Genomic DNA, 6,234 nt, shown 5'->3' with positions numbered 1-6,234 from the left:
TCAACTTTACTGTTCAGTGCACTGATGTCAGACTCATTTTGGATAATAACGTTTATTGTTAAATTGTTAAATGCCCTTACATATCTCTGTCACCATTATAAGTGTTTGATCACCACATTTGAGTGATCATTGCAAAAAATGTGTTTATGTATATACTGTATTCTATATATAGTACCAGTCAAATGTGTGGACACACGAATGGGAAAGTGTCCAAACTTTTGACTGGTATTGTACTATAATATACACAAAGAATATCGGCCGATATATCGATATCGGCCTTTTTTTTTTACTCCCTAATATCGGTATCGGCCCCAAAAAAAACATATCGGTCGGGCTCTAATAGAGACCCAATTCCAGATGTGAAAACAAGCAACACTTGTAAGCTAAACTGTCTCACTCAAGTCCACCATATAGCCTGAGGGCACCCTACTTAGGGGTCTGGAGGTGGAGATGAACACAAGACATGACATGAAAGAGATAAAAATGTGCTGCTCCGCATTCTTGTGGTAAAGTTCTCTGAAAAAATTAAGGAGTTGCCTGAAATGAGCAGAAATGCTGGTATTCTCGTCTGTTGTACACCGCCCAACTATTGAAATGGAACACAAGGCACTTCAATCTACAGAGTGTTTCATGCTATCAATTTATGATGTGTCAGAAATGTTTAGAAATGGCCACATTTTTGAAGGTCATTCAATAAACAGTCTGGGAACCAGCATATTGTATGACAAATACATTAAATTTTTTGTGCAGATGTAAAATACTTATAATTAAATAAAAATAGATAAAAATAGATAAATAAATAATTGAATGTTTATAAATATATTAATAAAAGATTTGTTAATGTTGAAAACTGATATTTTTGATATTTTTAATGTACCAAGTTAGAAGATTCCCTATAGCCTATAATTTACAGTGTTTGCTGAAAAGAATTACTTCCATATGCAAGCAAAACAGACCTTATAACTGACATATACTCAACTGAATAGAGTCAAATAAAAACCGACTCTAGAGCTAGTGAATGAATCAGAATCTAACTGAATCGGGAAATCGGTATCAATACCCAGCCCACATTTTACACTTGCCCAACCAATTAACACAATTATTCCCCGCTTATCAATGTACACAGTGTGAAATCTTCCTGAAAGTCTTACCAGGATTAATTGCTAACCCAGTTAAATATGAACAGGTAACCCAGGGTTACATTAATCCTGGTTTAAAAATGACTATGGTTAAACATTTCCCATTTAGTTACTGGGAATTAGAAATAGTCAGGGTGCAATGAATCACAAATACAGGACAAGCATAAAAACCACTGATCTTCAGAAAATGTACCTAAACACTCCGAGCACGTTATCAGTTTGACCTTCCTGAGATTCACACACTTGGCAGTCACTCAAAAGGAGTACTCAATGTGATAATCCTACGAGTAAAGTGTCACACTCATCAAGCTTTCATTGCATCCTCTACAAGCTTAAGCTGTATTGTGTAACTTTTCCCAAAGAAAGAGTGCTGACAGAGGCGTAGTATTTTCAGCTCTTGCCTCAGGGCATCCCTCACCCAAACCCCTCAACCTTTTATCCTGCATTCATGTATGAAATAAAGAATTGGCAAAATCAGCATTAAGTGATGAACAGCTTTGCTTTTGGGTAAACCGGGCAGAGTACATGTGTTTATGGAAGTAGGAGGATGAAATGTAAGCCAGGAATTTAAGTAGTCTATAAGGCAGGTCTATAATTGCACTCTTTTATAAATATGTGGTCAGTTGCTGTTTGTGATCTGCAGAAAGGTATTGTTCTGTATGCCAGAAGCTCAAATACAGGCCAGTGGTGACTAATGCACCACTTTATTACATAAACCGGAACATTTTAAAAGCCACATCACGGCAAGTGCGACACTAGGTTTGAACATGACTGGCACTTTTGAAGTGAGGAACTGTCACAGCAGGCCTGTAGGATCGAAGTCTGCTGCATTTTCAGTTTTGATAGCTCTGGTTTGAATGAGGGGTTAATGCGAAGAGCGATCAATGCTGATGGACTTGGAAGGATCATAAACAAAGAACAGTGCAATATGTAGCAGGCGACATCAAATGACTTAGCAAAAAGAGAAGTAGGGAGAAGGACGATGAGAGAAAGTTAAACAAAGAGCATTATAGAATAAAAGCATGATGTGATGTCCAAGCAAAATAGTGTTAGTCACTACATTCACGACTCATGAATGCCCTGCATTGTGATGCTGGAGATGTGGGAAGCCATGGTGTGAACGGACTAAAAGCTTTGTCTCCACTTCTAGCGGTTCTTTTTCTTCCTCTAATAGCTTTTGCTTTCTGTCGCAAAGTTCTGAAAACTGGTATTTTGCAATGTGCCAAGAGAAGAACACCTGCAGCAACCAAACTAAATCTATCCAGCTTTGATAAGATAAACAAGTAGTTTATACCTAACTTTTTGGTTGGTTAAGGGACCAGCCTGAATACAACAATCACAATTATTAGACACAATCTTGTCTTAAAATAAATTAAACTCATACATAATAGCAGTCCTGGTGATAAGTGAATAGGGGACCGAGCAAAGTTCTCCTATTACATGTGACACATGAATTTGGGTAGCTGAAATAAAGGAGTGTCTTTACTTGTGACATTCTAAAAAAAGAAAAAGGAAAAATGCCTAAATAATGCGCACACACACACACAAAATGGCACAGTGTAATCCATATATGAATCAAAAATACCATCTGCTCAATGCCAGTTCTTTAGAAACACCCAGTACATGATGAAATATCAAGGTCAAGATCAAGTAAACTTATTAACTTAAACTTAAAATTTAACTTAAAATTAAATAAATAAAGATTCACTCACAAATCAAAAATTATAAATGGCTTTTAAAGCTTTACTTTACACATGCACAATATCTAGCTGATGATGTTTTTTAAAGCAGAACAAAACTAGAAAATGTACATTCAGAGTATTTTTTAATGACTTTTAAGATTTTAGTAATTTACATTTTCAAGGCCTGGGAAACACAATTTGATATTTCCAGGACTTCCAGGATCAAGGAAACTTTGTAAAAAAAAAAAATCCTATAAGTCATACATTATGGATGATTTGAGCCATTATTTAACCCCCAGCAGTGGAAGTAAAGCTGCATGCTGGATGAAATTCCAGTTAAATCTTGTATCTGTGAAATCTGAAAGTTCTGGTCTAGTTACTGTTAGTCAGTCACATGAGATTAATTTAGGAGTCTCAGAGCATGAGAGAGCTGAAATACTCAAGCTGTCATCAAAAGCTAATTCTACAGACTCACACATGACACTAATAAGTTTAAACAACCTATCGCTGTCATCTAACGTCTCTGAATTCAAATCTCTGAATAGATGCATTGTCTCAACTAACTGAAGAAGCACGGCAGATTACTCTAGCACAATTAATCAGACCAACTCCTGAGGGAAAGAGTGAATCTAATACGCTAATTGCGATTGAAAGCAATAAAAAAATGCAGTTCTGAATTTGAAACAGACAGATTAAATTTGCGTGATTTTTAAAGGAAACTTAAAAATTTTCAGTTTTACACTGAATTCACAAAAGAGGAAATTTCAAAAGTGATACAGAAAACCTCAGAAATACAATAATATAGGTATTAGAACAATTTCTATATCAGAGATCTTGAACAGGGGGTCTCCGATATCCATAATACTGAAGGAAGATCAACAAACTCCAAAAAAAAGTTTTTTGGCCATACAATAAAAGCTTATGGGGTCAAATGCTGTTTGGACCTGAACGTCTTCAAAGTATCTTCTTTTGTGTCACGCAGAAGAAAGAAAGTCATACAAGTTTGAAATGACAAAGGTCCAAGATGAACGCATTTTTATTTGTAGGTGAACTATCACTTTAAGTCAACATCAACCAAAGCTAATGTTAAGAAGCTATATGCTTCAGCTATATGTTTCATCATCCATTCCAGATTAAAAAGCTGGAGTTAAATGTAATATACAAGTATACAAAACATTTTTACAAAAACAAGTTTACAAGTGCTGACTTGACATTTATTATGGGAAAAAGAACAATAAAAACTGTTGTTTTATATTGAAGTGTGACCATTTTAACATTCTCTGAACTAACCACTAACACTCTGGCTGGCACAGGAAACCAACTTAGAGACTTTGAAAGAGGTTGGCACAATCTACTAGAGCCCTATGCCAAACACAAATCAGAGAGGGTCTATGAAAGCCATCTTGATAATATAGTGTGTCAAAGAAAGATGAGCAGTGGTCAGAATAAGACCAACATTATTGTTTTCTTAGAATCTGGACAAATGAACATGCAATGAGAGTGAGATAGAGACTGAATACCATATGGATGGCTTAATGCAGTGAGACAGATGGCGCTCGCTGGTTTCACTTCACACTGGCCATTAGCCAAGGCACACACTCACTCACTCACTCACTCACTCTCACCCTCTCTCTCTCTCTCTCTCTCTCTCACACACACACACACACACACACACCAATAAATCTGCTGTTCCTCTCCACTGGGTTGATTAATGTCAATGCATTATCACCACCTTTTAATGGGTGAGAGGGCCCATTACCTGTGAGTGTCTGATAAGCACACCAGGAGTGGGTGGCATGATCAAAACCTGATAATGATTTATGAGTATATCATGATATACACAACAGTTTAAAAGTTTGGGGTCAGTAAGATTTTTTAAAATGCTTTTGAAAGATGTCTCTTATGTTCACCATGCAAGGCTGCAATTATTTAATCGAAAATATAGTAAAAATACAATATTCTGAAATCTTACAACAATTTTTCTATTTTAAAATGTTATTTATTCCTGTGATATCAAAGCTGAATTTTCAGCAGCCATTACTTAGCAATTATTTGAATAGAAATCTTTTTAAAGGGGTCATATGATGCGATTTCAAGTTTTCCTTTCTCTTTGGAGTGTTACAAGCTGTTCGTGAATAGATAAGATCCCTAAAGTTGCAAAGGCTAAAGTCTCAAATCCAAAGAGACATTCTTTATAAAAGTTAAGACTCGTCCACGCCTTCCTAAAACGCCTCGTTTAAACACGCCCCCACATGTCTACGTCACGATGTGGGAAGATTTGCATAACAGCGCCCAAATGTTCACGCAAAGAAAGAAGGCGTAACTTTATTGTTGCTGCCACCAGCACACCTCGCTTTTCAGAACAATGAGCTTTGTAAAAATTGACGCGTTTCAGAAAGGCGGGGCATAGAGGAGAAACAATAATGTACAGTATGTGGAAAATAATGTGTTTTTTTAACCTTAAACCGCATAAACACATTTCATTACACCAAATACACAAAATAATGTTCTTTTTAGCAACATCATATGACCCCTTTAAATAAAAGTCTTTACTTTCACTCTTGATTCAATTCAATGTGTTCTTGTTCAACAAAAGTAGGGCTGCACGATAAATCGCATGCGATATTTAATGCGCATCTTGTCAGTAAAGCCGGTTCTTTAATCAGCGGTAAATCTCCATCACGTGCGGGCTTTCACATGGAGCAGCATTAACTACACAGAGCCGTTGTTCACTGACAAGCTGCGCAAAATCACAATCATATTTTGCGCATGTTTTGCGCAGCTTGTCGGTGAACAACGGCTCTGTGTAGTTAATGCTGCATCTAATCCTGACAGACACAGGAACATTCTGTTCGCTCACCTAAAACATGGCGAATCTCGTAAAGACAGAAACGTGAGTGACCTGCTGAGCTATTTTAAGACAAACCTTTTCTTCTAGCTTCACTATGAGGGCCTCCAGTAGAAAGGTTTACTTCTTTTTGAGGAATGACAAAAGACTTGTGAAATAATTGTGAAAAATGCAAATTACCCATTCTTATTCACCTTTAAGACCTCAAGCATGTAGTTTGCATTTTTCACGGATTCTTGTGGAATCTTTAGCAGTGTGAGAACTGAATGGACTATATGCATGGTTACTTCCTGGTTTTAGATAAGCCAGCTCAGTAATTTCCGGTCAACTATCAAAATTAGCTGTGCTATAAGGGGAGCGCCATTTGCTCAGTTTCTCTACATCATCCATTCACAAAAGTTTTATTTGTCTAAGAGGACCATACTGTATACTACCGTATACTGTTTCAGGAATGACAAGCGCGAGTGTCAAAAATTACGCAAGTGAATCCGCTAAATTGTTCCGCGAGTCACTGCTATGATTGCAGTGTTTCCCCTGCCATTATTTTAGGGGGGCGGCCCGCCCC

The sequence above is a fragment of the Sinocyclocheilus rhinocerous genome, unplaced genomic scaffold (genome assembly GCF_001515625.1).
Source record: "Sinocyclocheilus rhinocerous isolate Xijiao unplaced genomic scaffold, SAMN03320098_v1.1 scaffold2258, whole genome shotgun sequence".
Classification (NCBI taxonomy): Eukaryota; Metazoa; Chordata; class Actinopteri; order Cypriniformes; family Cyprinidae; genus Sinocyclocheilus; species Sinocyclocheilus rhinocerous.
This window is presented reverse-complemented; position numbering follows the sequence as displayed.